Genomic DNA, 9,864 nt, shown 5'->3' with positions numbered 1-9,864 from the left:
GTGAGAACAGCAAGAAATGCTCTTAACTCTCAAAGTGGCTATTTGTATCTTGTTCAGAAATAATGACTTCATCCAAAGGAATAGAGAACCTATGGTGGAATATTAGGAATCACCTCTTTTCTTTTCTAGAAAAGATTTTCCATTTGATTTGTAAAAGCCTTTGCGTGATGCTAGGTGATCCGGTGCCTGCTCAGTCTCCATAAAAGGCATCCTCTGTGGAGGACTGATGATCACCCTTAAGTTCAGTAATGCATATGTCACGTGCTTATCACAGTTTGTCACATGGTTAGTGCTTAATGAAAGGCAGTCGTGATCATCATGTTCTACTAAATTGCTTTTTACATATTTTGGCTATTGCTGATGTGGGCAGGGTGACCTCAGGCAATTGAATCTACAACTTGAGGCCACGAACTCTCACACTAAGAGATCAGATCGGCCTGGGTTTGGTATCCGGGAGTGCCACTTACCCCCCCCCGCCACCCCCACTCCAGGGTATCCTGTCCTCACAGGACAATTGCATGTTTGTCGGGGTTTTGCTGTGCTTTCCGTAACTAATCATGGCATTCCAAACTGCTTTTCATTGGTATATGACCCTGATAACTTCCCCTTTAACAATGTGGGCTAAAATGTTGTGTGAACTCCATCTAGGACAGAAGGTGACAGGGCCTCAAGGGACTCATATTCAACGCACACCAAAGATGTCCAGAACCAGACATTTTATAAAAAGCTGTGTGGGTTTGGGCCCAGCCATGGTCCAATTCTGAATACAGGTATCAGAGATGTGAGGTCGTCACTGGATTACTTTGGGGAAGTAAAGCCCTTCTCACAGCTGTCCGAGGAATTGGAGTGATGACCCTGAGCAATGCTCTCAGGCCACCTCAGAAGGACAAGATGGATTTAACTGAAAATTGCAACATGGAAGCCCTCTGAGTTAAACCTGACGCTATATGGAACAGGCTTCTTTGGGGTGACGAGGCTCCTCATTTACGCTCCCACCTGACGGTAAATTAGAGTGGTCCTGGAACAAAGATCATTAGGGACACGGCAAGAAGGCATTTACACAATATACTGGTGACTACAATAAGAACTATGTAAAATACAAGTAGAAAAGGGGCTAAGTCTTCAGTGTTCAAACTGGTTTTGTGGCTTCTTTCTGAAAAACAACTAGAGGAAAACCTTTTCTGTTAACATTTAATTGGGAGAGCATTCCAGGCAAAGGGGTGAGGATAAAAGGGCAGCGTGTCAGAGAAGGCAGAGCAGAGGAGTTAAGAACAAGTATAGAGAGGTTAGCCTTGTGAAAAAAAAAGAAGGAGCTGAAAATTGTGAACTTTGAAGGCTGAGGGAAGCAGTTAACTAGCCAGAATTGGCAATATTAGAAAATAACAAAATAGCATAAAGACAATAAGTTATAAAACTAAACTTTATTTGAATTAGTTAAAAATAGGAGGGAAAATATAGAGAAGAGATAAAATAAAGGGAGCAAAAGAGAGTGAGAAAAAAGGACTAGGGTTGAACCAACACCAAATCATGGCAAGGAAAGTTAGAAGGAAAAGCAGGGATACATGTAAAACTGTCCTAAATAATGAAGTCTCAACAGAAAGAATGGATAAAACATCTTATCATTCCCAAGCTGACCACAGCTTTGTGGCAAGATGACTGTGGGTCATGTAGGAAGTCTTCCAAGAGGCCATAGGACTCTCCCCGCCTCTTTGAACCCGTGTTTGGAGGTGGGGGTGCTGAGAAACAGAAGAGTTCACCCTCATCCTGTATCCTGTTGGTCAAATTCATACTCTCTCGTGCATCAACTCCCACAGGCTTTGGGGTTGTACATGCATGGGTGCCAGGTGGGTCCCTTGGCATCTCCCCTCAGGGGCTATAAGCAACCCCCAGGCAGATGGTGCCCACCAGCATGGGCATGAGGCCAGAAACTGTCATGACATAAGAGAGATGGAAAGATCAGGACGAGCTGGCATAGCAGGACCTGCCGTCTGTAGCAGAAGAGGGGGTGGCAGCAGAGACCTGGCTCCTCGACCACGGGACAATGCAGGCTTCTCAAGTCAGAAGCAAGGCAAGGGCAGGATCTAGTACATTCCTGTTATCTCTTGACCCTTGGGAAGGCACTGAAATGAAAGGAAAACAAGGAAGTTTGCCTTTCAGCCCGCAGGGAAGCCAAGGGTCAAGAAAGCTTAAGTTTGGAAGAGGTAACCCAACAACTAAAGTACTCTGGGCAATGGCAGTACTCTCAATGTTCAGAACATTCAGTGGGATAAAGAAATTGATCAAGCTATGGAAGTCAAAAGACATCACTTCCAATGTGGCAAAATGGTCTGTAAAAGGATGTTACCATCTGAAAGAGAGGATTGGGACATTAATATTTTAAATCATTTGGAGGGGAGAATTATAACAACAGAATCTTTGTAAGTCTCTTATGCGCATTATAATTTTTGGAATGTAATATGAGAGAAGACAGACAAGAAGAATAGATAGGAAAGATATCATGGATGGGCACCTTCCTGGAAGAAGCTAAGATATTTAGGAAGATAGGTGGGGACTACCAAGAAGGCAGTGTTGCTCAGACAGGTAACCCTCTGACTTGGGAGGGGAAATGTATCGGTTAGTATGAAGGGATGAAATTGGCAAAGTCAGTGGGTACAGGTTACAGGAGACCTTGTGGAGAAGCAAAATAAAGAGACAGATGTGCAGAATGTTTGAATCCTTTAACGACAAAGTAAGGCAAACTGAGAACATGGAGCACACATCTGATAGCAGGGCTCCTCCTCTGCATGCTACCGACGTTATTATGAGAAAAATACCCACATGCAAATAAAGTAAATAGTCATTAGAGGTGGCACCGCAGGTGGGGGTGTCTAGTGATGGATCTGGGAACTCTTTATGCCATAGATATGAAGAATGAGGTTAAGAGAGGAACATGAGTTCTGAAAACAGAGTTAAATGGAACCTGTGTGATTGATAAGGTCCCTGGGTCCATCTCATAGCCTGGATTTTATTGCTTTTGTAGAAGTCAGGATAGGTATTAAAAATACTGTGCATTGCACATCCATTCCACCTCCCAGTTCTACTTAACAGCATTGCTACCTTAAGGAACCCAAGGATGAAAGGATGAGAAAGAGATGAAGAAGAGCTTCTTTCTTTAGTAATAGTTAGGGAACTGCCTAATAGCCCCCAAAAGGGCTTCTCTGATAAGACTGAGTTTGGAACATGGTTGGACCAAGAGGTAAAGTCAGGCATCTTACTCCCTCCCCGCTGATGCCGGGTGGCTGGGTTGAAAGGGCAAAGACTGACTTCATTCCTAGGGGCTGGGTCCCGGGAACTTATCACATGGAAACAGGAAGTGCCCGCTGGGCAGGGACCAGAAATGGCAGGGGACAGGCTAAAGCCTGGATTCTGCCTGCGAAGCTCAGCACCTGCCCACTAGAAAAAACAGATGCAATGAATGCTGTAGGCTCTGCCAGTTAGATTTGCAACTTTTCCTTTTGTTGGGAGGAGCTATCGGGAAGGATGGATATGTTGAAGAGATCGTCCAGTAGCACTTCTCCCCTAGATATGAGCATACCTAGAAATAAGAGGTGACAGGAACGTTGTCTGCACCCCGACACTCCTGTGCCCTGCGATCAAGGTCCAAGTCCCTTGACCATAGCTTTCAACACCCTCCATACCCTGCTGCCAGCCTCACCCTCCAAGACTCATGACACACGCCCTCTGTCCAGCCTAACTAAATAGCTGGACCTTCCTTGAGCATTAGCTCGTGCTGTTCCCTCGGCCTGGAATGCCATCCCTGACACTCTCTGGTTGTAGAAATCCTTTCCATCTTTCCAGGCCCAATGTAAATGGCAGCTCCACCACGCACTGTTCTTGATTATGCACGTGGAAGTATCTACTCCTCCTCGGATTCCTGCAGCCCTGTATATCTCTCACAGGGCTGACCAAACGCTGCCTTGTAATACAGTTATCGAGGACTGACAGTAGCTTTCATTCATCTTTCTTCCCCTCATTGGTGCCTAGGATGGTGTTGAAGATGATGGCTATAGAACAGCAAGAGTTCAGCAAATGTTTGCCATCATGAATTGAGTTAAAGGGTACTTGATGGGAAATAAGGAGATGGCTATGACAGAGAAGTGGAAATGACCAGAATTTCTTTCTCCTCTGCTTGCTGCTTAATAAATGTCAAATCATACCCAGTCATAGTGTAGAAGGTCCTGGAGGTGACTGAACTAAGTTGGGAAGTTGAAGGAGGGGAGACATGAGGTCCAATTATTTTTTTTTTCTAAGTTCAGAATCTGCTCTCGAAATGGGCAAAAAGCACACTCCACAGTGGCACCGTGTCATTTCACAGTGTGACCCATCTGTTATAATTGCTCTGTGCACATTTGTTCAGATATTTGGTCTGATGTGTATGTCAAAGACCACATGATGAAACTAATGAGAATTAGTTGGAATATTCTCAAACTGACAGGAGGAAATGACACTGAGAACAAACATGAAACATAACTGGGAGTAACTGGGGAACTAGTTGGCAGTTGAAGATCATCCCTGAATATACTGGGAGTCAAATCTGCTAAATAATACACTTAGCAATCAGGACTTTCATTGGCCTGAAGAGGTTGGGACTGGAAAGCAGGAAGTCTAAGTTCTTTTCAAACCACTAATCCCCTCTAGCTCCTATTGATCTCAAATTTTCCATCTATGAAATGGTTCTGAGATACCACACCAGTTATTCCCAGAAAGTGTGGAACACACAAAAGATACTCCTCTTCCAATTCATATCCTGAGAACCCTCTGACCTTTAATTCTGTAAGAGCAGCAGCTTATCCAGGATGACACAATTTGTTTCCATCCATTCCAAAATCATTTCAAAAGCAGCTCCTGTGTGCCAGGCTCTGCAATATGTTCTAGGAATGGAAAATTGAACAAGACGAACACCCGAGGCCAAATAGCATTCAACGCGGTTCCAGCCAAGTCCGCTTTAGGCATATGACCTTGTGCAACCTGCTTTTCACTTCTAAGCCCATTTCCTCATCAGGAAAAATGGGATGACAATAGAACCCAACTGAAAGGATTGTGGTAAGGATTATATAACATAAAGATTTGCAAAGCTCCTAGCAGAATGTCTGGCACATAGGAGGCCCTTAACAAATGTGAGCAGTGATGACAGTGATGATGATAATGAAGTGACAGTAATGGAGCAGCTGACAGTGGGAACCAATCACATAACAGCTTAAAAAATCCGATGTAGATATAGAATCCTTTCCTTGGGTTTGATGGCTTAGAAGTTCTGAATGTTTCTACTCTTGGCTGGCCCTTGCAGCTGGTCTGTTCAATGTTCCCGAGTTCCAGGCTTCAGTGCCTCAGTGTTCAGCCTCAGCCTCCAGCTTCTGCTGTTGGGATTCAGGAATTCTGAATAGATGTGACTGTGGTTTACGGTACCTTTCCATCCTGGCGAAGGCTGGGGAAGGGTGAAGAAGAGGCCAGGGGGAGCCCGAGAAAGTCACTTCTATTTTTAGCTTCCTAGGCACCAAATGACCCCAAGGTGTCATTTTCTGTATTTGAAAATAGACTGCCAGGAGTGACAGAAATTGAGATTCAAAGTGAGTCAGTGGCTTGCCCAAGGCTCTTCCTCAGTGGTAGGATTGAGACTCAAACCTAAGTTTGCTAACTCTCACTACAATTCTCTCTCCATTGTGGCATCTTTCAGTGAGCTTGTTGCATGGTGAAGCATGGAAAAGGAGCAAGGATAATTTGGTGGCCTTGAATCTGTACCCCTCTTGATAGATTCTTGTCGTCAACAAGTTCAAACAAGTTCTGAGGTTACTTTGCATAGCATCCAAGATGGTATGGTTCTACTCTGCATTCTAGAGAATTGGCCCCGGTATCCCTCTCTGTACTCCCAAAGCACCTGTGCTTTTCTTTTTAAGATGCAGCAATGTGCTAAGGCAAAGTGGGTTCCCTCCTTCAGGCCCAAGGAATGACCCATGATGTGTCTAAAGCCAATCACAATAATCCCAAGGATTGGCTTAGTTCTGGCCAATAACATTTAAAGATATATCTGTTGGGGACTTCTGGGAAGGAATTTCCTCTCTGACAAAAAAGAAAGAAGCTTACAAAGTTACTGTGCTAAACGCAATATGGCATTGTCAAAAGAACAGACAAGTAGATCAATGGAACTGAATAGAAAGCCCAGATATAGACTCACATAAATATAGTCAACTGATCTTTGACAAAGGAAGAATGGAAATACAATGGAACAAAGATGGTCTTTTCAATAAATGATGCTAGAACAACTGAACATCAGTAAAAAAAACAAACAAACAAAAAAACAACTAGACGTGGACCTACTCTCTTCACAAAAATTAACTCAAAATAAATCATAGACCTAAAAAATGCAAAAAGCAAAATTATAAGACTCCTAGAAGGTAACATAGGTGACAACCTATATAACCATGAGTATGATGATGACATTTTAGATATGACACTAAAGGCATGACCCATGAAAGAATGGATAAGATGGACTTCATTACAATTAAAAACTTCTGCTCTGTGAAAGACAGTGTCAAAAGAATGACAGGACAAGCAACAGACCAGAATAAAATATCTGCAAAGACACATCTGATAAAGGACTGTTATCCAAAACAGACAAAGAATTCTTAAAACTCAACTATAAGAAAAACATCCAGACTTAACAATGGGCCAGTGACCTTAACAGACACCTCACCAAAGAAGATATACAGATGGCAAATATGAAAAAAAAAAAAATAATAATAATGCTCCACCTCAGGGACAAGCAACTAAAACAATGACAAGATACCACAACACTCCTATTAGAATGGGAAAAATCTGGAACATTGATGCCATGGGTTGAATGTGTCTCCTCCAGAATTCAGGTGTTGAAACTCAATGGCAATGTGATGGTATTAAGGGGACATTAAGAGGTAATTAGGCCATGAGGGCTCCTTTCTCATGAATGGAATTACGTTCCTTATGAAAGAGGCCTCACTGAACATTCAGCTTGCTTGCCCTTTTGCCTTCCACCATGTGAGGACACAGTGCTCCTCCCCTCTGGAAGATGCAGCAACAAGGCACCATCTTGGAAGCAGAGAGCAGCCCTCACCAGACATCCAAACCTGCCAGTGCCTTGATCTCGGACTTCCCAGCTTCCAGAACTGTGAGAAATAAATTTCTGTTATTTATAAATTAACCAGTCTGTGGTATTCTGTTATAGCAGCAGAAACAGACTAAGACAATTAACAACACCAAATGCTGGCAAAGATGTGGAGCAACAGGAGCTCTTGTTCATTGCTGGTGGGAACGTGAAACGGTGCAGCAACTTTGGAAGACAGTTTGGTGGTTTCTTACAAGACTGAACATACTCTTGCCATATGATCCACCAATCATGCTGGATTTGAAAACTGTGTTCACACAAAAACCATAACGGATATTTATAGCAGCTTTACTCATAACTGCCAAAATTTGGAAGCAACCAAGACATCCTTCAGCAGGTGAATGGATAAATTATGGTACACCCAGATGATGAAATATTATTCATCACTGAAAAGATATGAGCTATCAAACCATGAGAGGACATGAAGGAATCTTCAGTGCATATTACTAAGTGAAAGAAGCCAGTCTAGAAAGGCTAGATACTGTATAATTCCAATCATATGACATTCTGGAAAGTGAAAAACTATGGAGACAGTAAAAAGATCAGCAGTTGCCAGAGACTGAGGTGGGGACAGTAACGACTAGGCAGAGCACAGAGAGTTTTCAAGGCAGTGAAAATAATCTGTATCATATTATAATGATGGATATATGTCATTATACATTGTCTAAACCCATAGAATGTACACCCCCAAGAGTGAACACTAATGTAGACTATGAACTTTGCGTGATAATGACGTGTCAGTGTAGGATCAATTGTAACAAATGTACCAACCACTCTGGTGGGGGATGTTGATAATGGGGGTGGCATGCACGTATGGGGGCCAGGGATATATTGGAAATCCCTGTACCTTCCTCTTAATTTTGCTGTGAACCTAAAATTGTTCTGAAAAATTATTTTAAAAGGAAAGAATGAAAAAAGAAAGAAAAGAAAAGAAAGGAAGAAAAGAGAAACAAAGAGAAACGAAGAGAAAAGAAGAGAAAAAAGAAAGCAAGCAAGAGGCATCTCATCGAAGTCTTTCTCATGTCCTCTACAAGTGGGGGGGCACCTCTCCTTTACTTCCTGCTTTTGGATATTTCCATGATGATGAAGTGCTGTGGCAGCCACCTTGTGACTGTGAGACAAAAACCAAGAGAACTGAAGAGAAGTCACTAAGCTGCTGAATTGCTCAAATCTGGGACTCTCTACCTCCAGACTTTCACTTTCATGGAAGTATAAAACCACTAATTGTTTCAAAAATTCCACTACTTATAGCAAAAGCACTCTCGTTGATTTCAAAAGTTTCCTGGAGGAGATGACAACTAGGCCTTGAAAGATAGGAGAATCTGGACAGGCAGAAAGGAGAGGGGTGGGCCTTCTATTAGAGGATAAGCAAAGGCGAAGGCCCATGTGGCTGATGGTGGGGGGACTCCAGCCTGCTGAGGCATGACTGAGTTTTGCCTCTGTCTGATCTCACAGTACTTACTCGTGTGTGTGTGTTTGCAAATGCTCATTTGCGTGTAGATTCTTGTCTACAGGAGGAGAAAAGTGGTTGGCTCAGGTGCTGTCTGAGAGGACAGAACAGCCTTTTCCCAGCTCTGGGTCTCCTGGCCGGGCCCCACAAACTTGTACTGGAGTGCTCTGGAGAGCAGCCCAGGCAGAAGCCAAAGGAGCCTTTCACAGGTATTCCCTGAGACTGATGGACAGCACCGCTCTGCTTTCCAGGTAACTAAATGGGACAGAGGTGGGGGAGGGCGTTCTCCCTAAGACTGCAGAGCTGAGGTGGGGTTGACACCATGAGGACCTTGTTAGACAGCTTCAGACACACCAGGGTGGTGTGCTGGGCCCTGTCAGTGTCCCCCGGAGGGCACAAGCAGCTATGCAAGGTTCCTCTTCCCAGGGGACTTCTCTCTTGCTGCTACTACCACAAAGGCAGGAGTGAAGAGCAAAGGCTACATGAACTGCATGTGAATTCACTTCAGACAGCCCCCACAAGACACCAGAAAAACAGCATGAGGCTGAGACAAGTAAAGTCTTTCATTATTCAGGTGGTGGCCCGATTGTATGAAATGGCAGTTATCACAGTTAGTGTGGCTCTGTTGGAGTCCCCTGGCCAGTGAGTCTAGGTCAGGGTTTCTCAATCTTGGCATTGTTGATTGTCATTTTGGGACAGATAACTTTTTGTCGTGAGGGTCTGTCCTGTGCACTGTAGGATGTGTAGCAGCATCTCTGGCTTCTAACCACTGAATGCTAGTAGCAAACCATCGCAAGTTGTTACAATCAAAAATGTCTCCAGGGCCGGCCTGTGGCTCACTTGGGAGAGCGTGGTGCTGATAATGCCAAGGCCAAGGGTTCAGATCCCCTTACTGGTCATCTTTAAAAAAAAAAGTCTCCAGACATTTTGAAAACCACTGGTCTAGAGAATCGTGGGAGGAGTGGGTGTGTGTGTATGAGGGTTCTTCAAAAAGTTCATGGAAAAATAGGATTAAAAGATAATACGAATCTTTCCATGAACTTTTTGAAGACCCCTTGTATCTGTCATTTCAGTTTCTACCTTTTCACTTTAAAAAAGTGAAACCTTTTCAGTAAACCTTTTCCTAGTTTAATTTTGTCAACATCTTCATTTTCTTGGTTTAAATTCGCAGACATAAAGTTGCTTGGTGAAAGAGTAGTAAGATTTAAGTTTTTAAAATATATATTGACTAAAACCT

The sequence above is a fragment of the Cynocephalus volans genome, chromosome 7, assembly GCF_027409185.1.
Source record: "Cynocephalus volans isolate mCynVol1 chromosome 7, mCynVol1.pri, whole genome shotgun sequence".
NCBI classification, from domain to species: domain Eukaryota; kingdom Metazoa; phylum Chordata; class Mammalia; order Dermoptera; family Cynocephalidae; genus Cynocephalus; species Cynocephalus volans.
Note: the sequence above shows the minus strand (reverse complement) of the source record.